The sequence below is a fragment of the Gymnoscopelus braueri genome (assembly GCF_963280865.1).
Source record: "Gymnoscopelus braueri genome assembly, chromosome: 14".
NCBI classification, from domain to species: domain Eukaryota; kingdom Metazoa; phylum Chordata; class Actinopteri; order Myctophiformes; family Myctophidae; genus Gymnoscopelus; species Gymnoscopelus braueri.
Genome location: NC_137619.1, coordinates 53,333,700 through 53,347,011, shown reverse-complemented (window position 1 = coordinate 53,347,011; position 13,312 = coordinate 53,333,700). Strand labels below are relative to the sequence as shown.

At 42.4% G+C, this 13,312-nt stretch overlaps 1 long non-coding RNA gene across 1 annotated transcript; it reads left to right on the top strand.

The window, feature by feature from the left end:
* The first annotated feature begins 3,512 nt into the window (after positions 1–3,512).
* Positions 3,513–10,787, top strand: LOC308100863. The gene is made up of 4 exons (XR_013934466.1): positions 3,513–3,618; positions 5,279–5,434; positions 8,134–8,297; positions 10,687–10,787. It is a non-coding gene; the product is annotated as an uncharacterized lncRNA (long non-coding RNA).
* Positions 10,788–13,312: the final 2,525 nt, after the last annotated feature.

Sequence of the window (13,312 nt, the reverse complement as noted above, 5' to 3'; positions counted from 1 at the left end):
CACTGGTAAATTGAACCCTTGCACTCTGCTACTCTCACTCTCTCTCTTGCTGCATTTTGATATTGTTTTGAAAAGCACTATGTAACTCTATTTGTAAAAGCACTATACAAATAAAGTGGATTCATTATAATGACATGCAGAATAAGCAAAAGTGTGTTGAAAATCTCATTTTATTCCTCACCAGGGTGAATTCAAACTGTAGATAACTTTGGAAATAGGCTCTCAATGAAGATGTGTAATTCATCATAATTTTCATCCAGTAGATGGTGCAAGTGAGCAGAAATGAAATTACAGGAATCAAAACTTCGCTAATGGCTATTTTAAATGTTAATTTGATTAGCCTACGAAAATATTTGACTAACATATTTGGTTTGTAGTAACACATTTTATATTAATTAGGCTATGACTATGGGGCCAGATATAATTTTTTGTTTAGGGACACTTTGTCAGGTGGCTAGTGTGGCATTCTGTCATTTATGACTGATGACCATCTTGATCCAAAGCTATGCCATTTCATCTAGTTCTGCTTCTTTTTTTTTAATGAGACCTGAAGCCTACTCCATTTGGTGATCAGTTGCCTGTTCAGACTTCATTGCAATGGAATGAGGAATTCTTCTGTACAATTTCTTCGGACACATTGACTTTAAAGGTAGTGTAAGTGATTTGCAAAGTTTCAAATAATTGCAAAATGGGTATATGTTCTGATAGTACTCGTTACTATAGGGTGTCCTGTCCATATAAAGAGTCTCCATGTCTCTCCAGCTCTTTATAAAACAGAAAATGTATTTTGTAGTTTTTTTTTTTTTTTTTGTAGTTTCATTTCCAATTTTATCCAACCAGGACAGAGAACTCAATCAGGACACAGATAAACAAGTGAAATTGGAAGTGATGACACTAAGAAATGAGCATGCAAAATTTGAACTGAAAACTATACAAATTAAGCTTAAAAATGGGTACTTTCTCCTGATTGGCTGAGATTTTGACACCTACCGAAAAATGTATTTTCTGTTTATTAAAGAGCTGGAGAGACAGGGAGACATCTGTTACTGAAAAAAACACTCTATAGCAATGATTACTATCAGAATATAGTATTTTAACCTTTTAAAAAAATACTTTTTGTTTTAACCAAAAAATATCACTTACCCTACCTTTAATTATCTAATTTGATGAGTTTACTGCCTTTTTTGTTCTACTCTTTATTCCAGCGAATTTGTTTTCCCAAGAGACAAGACATGGCAATTACCAGTTGTGGGAAGAGCACTCAAATAGTTTACTTAAGTAAAAGTATCAATACGGCAATGTCTAACTCTGTTAGAAGTAAAGGTCTGGTGTTAAAGGTACAAAAGTATTGGTATAAAAATGTACTTTAAGTACTGAAATGTTTGAAAATAGCAGATCTACAAGCTAACGCGTCGCATTGTGAGATTGTAGATCTGCTTTTTGTAAAATAGCCTATGTAGAAAATAGGACAAAAGTTGTTAATGGTTTTGTAACAAAGTAACTTGTAACTAAAGTTTCCAAAAAAAAGGAGTGGAGTAAAAGTACAATATTTGGATCGTTGATGTAGTGGAGTAGAAGTAAAAGTATTAGAAAGTTGACATACTCAAGTAAAGTACAAATACCTCAAAATTGTACTTTTGATTGATTGACAGCTTGTTTAAGATGAGATCCCCATGCACACAAATCATGATGACTTATAAGAGACAGAGAGATATACACACTACTATACAGAACGTCATACAATCAGCATACAGGTTACTGGTATGAAGAGTTAAAACAAGACCAGGAGACCTGGTTCTGCCAGACCCAAAATGAAGTCCTAGTATGTAACACACCTACAAACCACTTTATAACTGAAGTTCATGATGTCATGAATAGTTCGTGACGAAAGGGGACGTCACAAACTTTTTTTTGGCTGGGGCCGGAGGACAAATGACCCCTGCCCATGTATGGACGAAACAGATACAAAGCCTCATGTAAGCCCGACCCCTTGGGTCTGGCAAATATGTACAAGAGAAGAAAAAGAAAAGGGGGGGGGGGGAGTAGGGGGGTAGGTTAAGACTTAGACAGGGGCCATTTTCGAATTGCAGCCTCCTGAAGGTGTATCTTTAGGGCAGTTTTGAAAGTGAGTAGGGTTTTACACTCCTTTACTCGTTTTGGTAGGGCATTCCACAGTTTTGATGAATAGCATGAGAACAAGTTCATTCCCTTTGTTGAGCCAAATCTGGGTTTAACGTGATTCGTGGAGCTGCCTCTGGTGTTATGATCGTGGACTTCATTAACATTTTGGAAGTATTTTGACAAATACAGGGGGATCCCAATGTTGTGGTGTATTTTGAAGACCAGGCCCATAGCAAGTTGCTGTACTCTGTCCTCAACCCTAAGCCATCCAATCCTAGCAAAATGAGCAGGGGTTAGATGGGTTTTGTGATTGAGGCCAAGAAGTAGCCTTACTAGTTTGTTTTGGGATGTTTGGAGCCTTGTTTTTAAGGCCTTGGAGGTGTTGTGATACCATGAAGTGCATGCATAATCGTAATAACCTTGTATGAGTGCCCCTGCACGAATCAAAATCAACTTAAGTACAGTACTTAAGTAAATGTACTAGTTACTTTCCAACACTGGCAACCACGGGACATTTGTAGTACTTCAAATAACACACTCAGTATTTCCAGCTGTGGGAGGGTTTATCGATAACTCAATACCAACAGTGTCTGACCATGGCCTATGTGTTCCATTTGGTTGGCTTTTAAAGGTGAGCAAGTAATGATCAGACACACAGACAGTTCCAGAGTGGAACATTTTCTGCATGTCACTCCCATGCTCTCTTTACCCTGTCAATAGTCTACTCTACAGTAGGCCTATGGCTTCAACTAAATAATGCATTGTAGTAGAGTGAGATGAAGCAGACTGTCCAGACCTATGTTTTGCAGGTCAAGGATCACAATGAAACTATTGTCAAAGTGATCACATGTACCTGTGGCATGCTGGTATGCAAATCAGTGTTGCCATTACAATATAATCACATTTGAAACTATTATTATGCAAATGTTTTTAGCATTTTAAATACATGATTATAAAAGTATCACTAACACCAGTCAATTAGTTAACATATTTTGATGCTATAATGCTGAACGTGCACGAGAAATGTAATTATAGATTAGATCTATATTTGAAGCACACAAATATTAAATGAATAGTGTATAAAGCTCCACCTGAGTCATTGAAATGAAGTCTTTTAAATCTGTATGCATGTTGTGTTTTACATGTTGATTAGGCTTTCTGATATGGGGACAGTAGACTATCTCCTCATAACTGCAGAGGTGATTGAAGCCAAGGCAGCCTTCAAATTTGAATTTGTGAAACCACGCCAAAATCAACCTGCCCACTATAGCTCAGAACCAATCAGCACGCAGAAGCGTACCATTTCGAACGTATGAACACGCCCACATCCGCTCATTCACGGACAGTTACCGGGCTCCAGCAGGTAGCAGCCAGGCAGGCAGCTGGCAGCCAGGGCTATGAGGGAAGGCGGTATGAAGCACACAGAGAGAAAGAAAGAAAAGAAGATACACGATACAACAGCAACAACGTTTTCAAGAGAAGAGCACCTTTATCCAGGTATGTTTGGTTTGGTTTGTTTTAATGAATGTTGGTTAAAGTTAACTATGAAAAAAATGCTACTTGAATCTGTTGTTTTTCTAGATAATGCTGACGCTTGACGGCCACAAGTCTCTGAGCTACATCGACTAATAATGCCGACACTATAAACCAGGCCTTACATTTGTGTTTAGTGTAAGAGGATGATTAGTATAGTTAATCGGATTTTGTGCGATGAATTAAGTTTAGATTAGTTATTGGGACAACAACAACAAAAAACTGCTGACTGTACCCTATGGCTATGGGATGTAAACTCTGCCTATGGCATTCAAAACACTGCGTGGATATCTTCTGCAGCACATCAAATACATCATGTTTAACTTTGAGGTCGAGTGCTGTGTTTATATTGACGCCCAATTTTAGCTGGAGCACATAAAGACGTAGTGAAATGACATTGTTGGTCATTTTATCAAGTTCCAGTATGAAACTGCCTCTCAACCAATCAGACGGTTCCGTCACTCCAGGCTATGGCATTGTTGAATGAATCTCACAGCATTGTGTTTGTCAAGCCCATAGACATATAAAGGGAGACGCCTCCTCTGGCTCTGAAGCGTCGGCATCTCGGACGCACTTCCGCTTCCTCTATGTTTCCGGGGGGCAGCTGGAAACTTCCGTGTGCGTCACAGAAGGGGGCGTTCGGTAGGCCAATCAGAGGCAGGTGGGGTGGGTCTTTTCTTAAGAGGCAGCCGCGCAGCAACTAGTCAGTTAGACGCGCTGTGATTGGCCAGTAGTTAACGTGATGTGATTGGTCAGTAGTCAAACAGCCCCCCGGAAGAGCCTTGTATTGAGAGACCAGTCGTTACAATGAACTGCAGAGGCCAATGAGGTATCTAGGTTTCTATATCTATGGTCAAGCCCTCAGGGGCGGTAGAACAGTGAAGCTGCCCTTGCCTGGTGGTCAAATCTGAGAATGCAATACTTTGCCATTTAAAAAGCTCCTTCCCAAATAAAAAAAAGGTATTCAGTGTTCCGAAAGGGGCTAGGCAGTACTGAGAATAAAATCCCTCTGTAAGTGGTGGAATAACTACTCAGATTTTACTTAAGTAAAGTAGCAATACCACAATATAAAAATACTCTTTTACAAGTAAAAGGCCTGTGTTCAAAATGTTACTTGAGTTAAAGTACAAACATTTTGGCATCAAAATATACTTAAAATAAAGGTAGTAAAATGTATGAAAATGGAAGATCTACAAGCTCATTGTACATTGCTGATTTTCAAATGGGGCTGAAGTGGTTAATGTATGTTTTATACTAATTTATATCTGCTAAGTAATAGTTTATATGTGCTAAGTCCTAAGTAAAGTTTTCAAATTGTACTTAAGTACCGTACTTGAGTAAATGTACTTAGTTACTTTACCTTTTACACCACTGGTTAGTCTCATCAATGTATTATCTGCTGTTTGAGATAAAAGATCAGTGTACCCATTACAAAAAATAATAATAACTGCACAAATTTTTTTCTGACATTAGCCTACAATACAGTGGACACAGGTGGGACATGACTGCTATAGGAAGCATTGAAAATATAAAAAGGGGAACTTTGGCCTACATTAAATGGTATGATGTCAAAATAATTGAAAACTGTAAGGTGATCAAACGTTCCATTGTCATTTCATTACAGGGTACAACAGCGCAGAGTTGTGGAGTGCCTCAGAGCTGTAGATCCTTTGGGGACAATTCTGTGTGGCCTGCAGGAAAAGGTCATACCAAGAAGAGCGTACAAAGTTCCTGCTCCTCTGTCTCTTTGTCATATCGATGGGAACCACAAATTAATCCGGTAAGCAGCGTCAGTGTCCATTCATTAGTTGGTTTACGAGGTACTTTTCTTGAGAATCTCCACTTCCATGTCATGCTATAGGGGTCGAAAATTGTGAATCGGCTATAGTTTAATTATTCAGAAATTATGTATTCTGTGGTAGTTTTGACAAATGTTGTCAGTCTTAAATCAATAGCCTTATGGATGTTTTTGTATGAAAAGTCTGCATGTTAGAAGAAAAGGACCCTTTTTGCCATTGGTTCTCAAATGTTTTCATGTCAAGGACCCCCCAGATGTAGATGTATTTGCCTGCTGAACCCCATCTCAAAATGAATCGTGCCAGAGTCCCCGACAAGATTCTTGATAGTTGTTAAAACGTTTCAAGAAATAATTTGTCAAAATAGTTTGAAAGATTTCTTGGAAAATGGAAGATCTACAATATCACCCGTTGTGATCTTGTAGATTGGCCATTTTCAAATGGCCAATTCATCATGGGGTTGAAGTGGTAAAAATGATATTGTTGCTATTTAAAAAAAATATCCTGGGGAGCCCCTGGAACCCCTCATGGAGAACCGCTGCTTAGGCCTAAAAGATGTTGCCAGATTTTGTGAGAAATGAGCAACCAGATCGATGAGAAAACAAAAGAAGAGACTAGACAACATGAGGCTATTTGAAAACAGCATATCTACAAGCTCACAGCTGAATTTGGGGGTCCATGCCACGAATATATTTTAGAACCTCTGTGTCACGGGGCAGCCCGTGCCCTATAGACATTATCATTTGTACATATGCATTCATAATTGTTGCAGTAATGCAAATATTTTAAACATGCTTAGTTATTGAAATGTTGTGGCATGTTCAATTGATTGGAGGTCATCTGTGCCACCTCCTTGGCAGTGCTGGCAATCCTGTTAATTGGAAGGTGCCAAGTACTAAAGGGGAGGGGTGTTTAGTTTGATGGGTTAAGGTAAATGTTGGTTTTGAGTGTCTTGTGAATGTATGGGTACCTAGATAGGAATATGATTTTGATGGTAAAAGATTAGTTATTTGTGAAAAATAACTCATGGGCCTTAGTTAGCCATTTATTAGTTAAAGGTAGGGTAAGTGATTTTCTTTGTTTAAAATAAGTGTTAAATAGCTCTATATTCTGATAGTACCCATTGCTATAGTGTTCAGTAAAAGGAGTCTCCTTGTCTCTCCAGCTCTTTATAAAACAGAAAATGCATTTTCGTTTCAGTTTAATTTCCAATGTTATCCAATCAGGATAGAGAACTCAATCAGGATATGGATTAAACAAGTGAAATTGGAAGTGATGACACCAAGAAATGAGCATGCAAAATTGGAACTGGAACACTATAAAAATGAAGCTTAAAAATGGGTACTTTCTCCTGATTGGCTGAGATTTTGACACCTACCGGAAAATGTATTTTCTGTTTATTAACAGAAGACGGGGAGACTACTGTTACTGAAAAAACACTCTATAGCAATGATTACTATCACAATATAGTGCTTTAACCTTTTAACAAAATACTTTTTGTTTTAACCAAAAAATATCACTTACCCTACCTTTAAGGACTTGCCAATTAATAATTCTTGATGGTTTGTCCCACCTGTTATAAAAGGCAGGCTACAGGTGAAGAGCTTCAGGTTGATTTGGGGTACACCAAGGGAGAGTTGCCAGGGCCTTAGTTCATGTAAGGTTTGACCTGTTTAAACAGTATCTTGGTTTGTTGTGTTTCTTTAGTTTAGCTTTTCAAGTGTTCAGTTCTTATTCTTGGCCCGTTTCTTTGTTTGTCAAGTTATTATTGCACTGCCTGGGTGTACCTGAGGGTAAATACACATCTTAAAAACATGAATTCCTGGACTGGTCCAACTTTGGGAGCCTTGGCCTTTAGAGCCTTTTCCCACTCTGGTATAAAAAAATATTATTAAAGCAAAACACTTTATAAAAGAGTAAAAAAAAAAGGGAATTGTCCTCTCATTCTGCTTTTACACTATATTGTATGAAACTTGTGGTCACTTCAATAAATCTGTGTTTATGAGGCTTTTTTTTTTAAATGATGTGTGTTTGTAGCTCGTTATTTCACTTCATAACACTCCTGGGTGAAATTGACATATACTCTGGCTTTTGTGTGCACCGCACGCAGTGGTTAAGTAGCTTGATTCTATAGCTTGATTTTTGATATTAATTTTATTAGACATGCCCCTTTCCTCTTTAAACCCATTGTAACTCATTAGATTCAAAACAAACGCATGTCCTTGCTTCTGTTCAATTTTAATCATTAAAAAAAACTGTCACTATAACCAGAGTTCAGTCACTATAAATAGGCAGGTACGTGTTTTCAATGAGTGTGACATGTTTCAAATCGAGTTTGGAGTTACATAGGGTTTAGATAAGAATGTAGTGTGTCTGATGAAATGCATATCAAATATGTAAATGCTAATAAAAGGTCTGTAGAAATTGTCTGGAGCTGGGGTGTACACAAAAGCCAAAGTAGATGTTAAAATGACACTGGAAGTCTTATAAAGTGAAAGACTCCTTTTTAAACTGGTCACACCTGGACCATATCTGTGAAAATACAAAATAGCCGATCTACAAGCCCTCAACGTGATGCGCTGTGATCTTGTGAATTTACTCTTTTCAGCATAGCTTGACAAAGCCAGCCCCCTGGGGGACCCTATTCAACAAAGTGTTTCAATCTACCTCTCCTTCCTTGCAGTTACACTACAATGCAGGCTGGCGTGGTTTTTGAAGAAATTAGCGACTGCTACCAGCTTCCTCCGCCTACGTGGAGCCCCCACGACAGGGGACCCGACCGACAAGCATAAGTCCAGCACCAGGAAGCTTCGTAGAAGCACATTTAGGCTTGAGAGCCCTATCCAGGTAAGATGCTCTAAAAATAGCACTGTACTCTTTGTACCGACTTTGGCAAAAAGGAGCAGAAAACATCATGACGTTATTTGGTGAATAGGTTTGGGTCTGTCAACAGTTACAATTGTACATATTTATGTATGCTGTACCAATTCAGTTTCTTTCTTTTTTTAAGAATAGAGATTTATTTTCAATGCCAGGCTGAGATCAGCAGGGAAAAGAGTAACATGAAAACAATATTCTCCAGGTCATAAACAATTAAGATGAAAATTCCTTTTCAAATTGAAAAAACTAAAACAGTTTGTCAAAGCAATCGTTATAAAAGGTATTTTTAGACACTCGCACCTAATAAATAAGAAAAATAAGACATTCTTGGCATCCTGTAAAGTAAAATACAATAAAAACTGTTCTTTTAAATTCAACACTGAATTAAGAAACAAACAAAACAATGAACTCTTTCAACATAGTTGGGACATCCATTATAGGATACTTTACACTAAGTACTACTAGTAATACTTTATAACAGGGGTCTTGTTAAAGTTAACCATCACTTTTTGCTCCCTTTAGACAGTGTACGTGTCTTCAGGAGAGGATGTTGAATGGAGAGGGCATCGAGGGCTGCAGAGTTGCTGTAGAAAACACCCAAGGCATGCGTGTTGTCTACCCACTTGATTTTAATCCCACCATCACTGTAATCTGCAAAGGCATCCAGCAGGTCATCGGTTGTGAAAGCTGATGGAAATTCATAGATTTCAATCACATGGCCAAACTCCTCCGGGTTAAGCCACACATTCTCAAAACAGGAGTAGTCGTTATGGGCATGCTCAAAGCAGACGTCCACATGTTTCAGGTATGGTATGATCTCTTCAGTGGAAATGGTGGTGTCTGTGTCTGTTGTGTTAGGGCTGCGTGACCCACCACCCTGTCTGTCTGTGTCTGTCGTTTTAGGGCTGCATGTCACACCACCCTGTCTGTCTGTGTCTGTTGTGTTAGGGCTGCATGTCACACCACCCTGTCAGTTTGTGTCTGTTGTTTTAGGGCTGCATGACAAACCACCCATGTCCTCCTTCTCATCGTCCTCCAGAGTCATGGCAATAAAATACGAAATAGGCATGTCCCAGAGCTCTTGAAGTTCTTGCTTTACACGCATGTCGCGCTGCTCATCGGGAGGACAGGGCAGCGAGCTGTTGCTGGAGGTGTCGTCAACGCCGTTGGCTAGGCCGTTGGCTAGGCCGTTGGGCATGCTGGGAAGTGACTCACAGTTGGAATTGTTTGTGGCTGTCGTGCTCTCTGCAATGTCAGAAGAGGAGCACGAACATGAACAGGAGTCAGAAGAAGCGCTGGTGCTACAACTTCTCTCTGGGAGCCGGCACGCTTTGGAGGGACTGCCTCTCCCTGGACGCCCTTGGTACGTAGAGCGGCTGGTCAGGCTTCCGAGGTGCACGGTTGTGCCTTGGGGTCGATGGCTTAGACTCTCGATGGCTTAGACTCACTCTCTGCATTCCTCCTCTTCGTCTTGGCCATGAGGGATCCTCACACAGGCTGTTGCTCACCTCTGTGTCACTGTCTTCTTCCAACTCACCCCTATTACAAGATAAAGTTAAATACAATTAAATGTTACTGTTGCATCCTTTAAATAAATAAAAATACATGTGATGAAGGATCCCTGTCTATTTAGCTAGGTGGGTCACTTTGACCTTATGTGCATTGTACCAATTCAGTTTCTGATCCTGTTTGAACTTTGTGAGAAGTTTATTTGTATCACATCTGCCTTGACTAGTATGCCTCAGATGAAGTACCAAATAATTTGACTAATATGCCAACTCTTTCAAACAATATGACCTATGAATCAACAGCAGATATGTACAGATACCAAAGTAAGTTCAGCATAAGAAGCAACACTTACAAGATATGATTTTAATAAAATGTCAAACACATTAAGGGTGTCTGTTGTTTGATCTGCTAACGTAGCTGTACAACATTTTCTAATTAGGATATTAAAACATTGAATCTCAACGTTCATGAAAGACATGATACATTTTTTTAACTTTATTTTTAAATTCAAAATTGTGTAAGACATACAAACACATTTCTAAATGCAGTACTATTGCATTAACCCATTTAGAACGGGAAACCAGCGTGTGTCATTTTAGATTTCTTTGCTATTCAAAAAATAGCAGATCTACAAGCTCATAGCGCGGTGCCAAGCTATGAGCTTGTAGATCTGCTATTTTTTAAACAGCCAAAGTAATCTGAAATGACACAGTTGCATTCACGTATTGAATGGGTTAATCTGGTTTTGAGGAAACATCAATATACTGTAGGTCCATTTCTAACACACCTGCAAAATCAGTGGCGTTGATCATTAATTCCCCAAAACCATCTTTATTTCCCATTTCAGAATTCACCCAATGGTCCACTGCATAGCAGAGAGTCGTCAAGATCAGAAATGACATCCACAAGTAGTTATCAGCACGGTTTTCTCCAACCTCACCAGGACCGTCTTCGGTACCTGCTCCATGAACGCCCACACGATCCCAAACCCGCCTGCCAGGCTGAATCCATCTTCTCCCACATCTCCTCCAGTGCCCGAAAGTGACCTACAGGCAATCTTGAGAACACTCCAATCTGATGTAGATGTTGTATAACCGCCACCACCTGCAAACAGCATAAATGTGGTGAGAAGTGACATTTTGGTGTGCCTTTAAAAGAGCCAAAATCTACCCCAAATTCAAGCTGGATGTAGTGTTTGTAGACACCTGTTGTCTGGGAGAAGGTGCAGTGGGCACGCGAGGAGCCATGGTCGCATCAGCAATCCAGTGGTCTACTGTCTCCTGGCGTCCCGCAGTGAGGCCCCCGACAGGGGACCTGAACGACCCCGACAACAGGCGGTTCTGTGCCTACGACACGCAGTCCAGCAGCCTGTGGTCGGCTGTCTCCCGGTCCAGGTGTTCTCCGGTTTGCGACGGGAGCATTCCTCCACTTTGATTCAACATAACACATACGCTGAGCTTTCTTCACGAACCAGTTGATAACCAGAAGAGTGTTTTTGCAGAGGCGAACACATGTGCTTTGATGGCCGGCTGTCTCCCGGCGTCCTCTGCCTTGGTGTCCATGGCCGGCTGTCTCCCGGCTTTAAAGGTTTAATGACATTCACTTTTACACCACATTCAAAGTCTTTGTCCTGGTCCTTCAAAAGTGTATTTTCAATCCAATCCCCTGTAACATGCTTTCGTCCGGCTGAGGGGCAACGGAAGAAGTGGTGACCGACGCAGTGCGCGCCTCCGGGAGACACCACACCGCCGCCCTCCTCACGGGGGGCCTGGGCGGTCTCCGCGGACCGGCAACCCCACGGCGCGCGCCTCAGCTGGGCGCGACGTCCACGGCGGAACAGGAGGCCTACCTGGTTGATCCTGCCAGTAGCATATGCTTGTCTCAAAGATTAAGCCATGCATGTCTAAGTACAAACGGCTTGTACAGTGAAACTGCGAAAGGCTCATTAAATCAGTTATGGTTCCAATGAATTGTGCCCTGGAGTTAGTGGACATAGCCTTTCAGGAGTATTAGGGCGTTAAAGCCCCATACTTCCGAGTGCCATCGTCGACGCGGGTCGAATTGGACTCTTTTAGCTTGTTCGACGGGATGCCCGTGCGCCTAGCCTCGGCCCAAGTGCGGCTTCTGGTCGCCCCTGGATCCTGCCACTTCAATAACGCCCGCCGAGGGGTGCTTAAGAGTGGGTCCACGGGACCGCCTGGAGAGCCGGGTGTCCCCCGGAGGCGTGGGTCCCCCGGACTGGAGCGAGTACCCAGCTTCGAGGCTCCCTGGGCCGGGTCGAAGCCTCCCCGGGGGTCCCTGGGGGTCCTTGGCCGGAGAGGCCCGAGCCGAGCGGCCGAGTGGCCAGGCTGGAGCCTCTGGAGCCATGGACCCCCAGGGGTCCCCGGACTGGAGCGAGTACCCAGCTTCGAGGCTCCCTGGGCCGGGTCGAAGCCTCCCCGGGGGTCCCTGGGGGTCCCTGGCCGGAGAGGCCCGAGCCGAGCGGCCGAGTGGCCAGGCTGGAGCCTCTGGAGCCATGGACCCCCAGGGGTCCCCGGACTGGAGCGAGTACCCAGCTTCGAGGCTCCCTGGGCCGGGTCGAAGCCTCCCCGGGGGTCCCTGGGGGTCCCTGGCCGAAGAGGCCCGAGCCGAGCGGCCGAGTGGCCAGGCTGAAGCCTCTGGAGCCAGGGACCCCCGGTCCACCTCCGCGCCCAGGGACGGCTGTCGGACTCGCGGGCTGTCGGAGTAGCGGTGCGTCGGAGTAGCGAGGTGGACCCCACATTTCTACATGACAGTTAACATATTTAAATACTTTTAACGAATTGCAAACAGTATGGCAAGTACAATTTAACAAGCTATGCTAAAAGGATGACACCAAAAGCCCTGGTGGCTTGTCTCCATTGTGGTCCTATGAACAATGGGAAGTGTCATTATATGAAGACTGTATCAACCAGTGTACAACTGCATATCCCTACCAACTGTATTCAAGCCTTACTTTTTATCCTGCAAATGACTTTCAGGACTCACAAAGGGCTACTACAGAGCCATCGGTGGCATGGTTGCGGTGTGCCTGGTCCATGGAGGAGTGGAGCCTTACTTGTTCTCTCGGCGACTGTCTGGCAACTGACGGGAGAACCCACTCCAGCTGTTGAAATGTCCGAGCTAGATGATGAAGACCTGAATGCTCTGGTCACCATCCGCCTGGCGACAGTAGAGTCTGTCCGAGGACGCTCCTTAACTGGCTGCATAAACTCTGATGGCTTTGCCTTTAGCTTTTTTGCTCCCTTTAGGGTTAGTCCCGAGACGCAAGCTCTCCACGCTTGGCAGAAGAGCGGGGACTGGCCCTCCGATGTAGAAGAGGGTATGTTTCGCACTTTAGTTACTGCAATTAAAAATGGCATCTGATGAACATAATTATAATACAATCACACAATACTGCTGTCTGGAATGTTAAGTATGAAATGTCTATTAAGTGCCACTTAGTAGGACCTAAC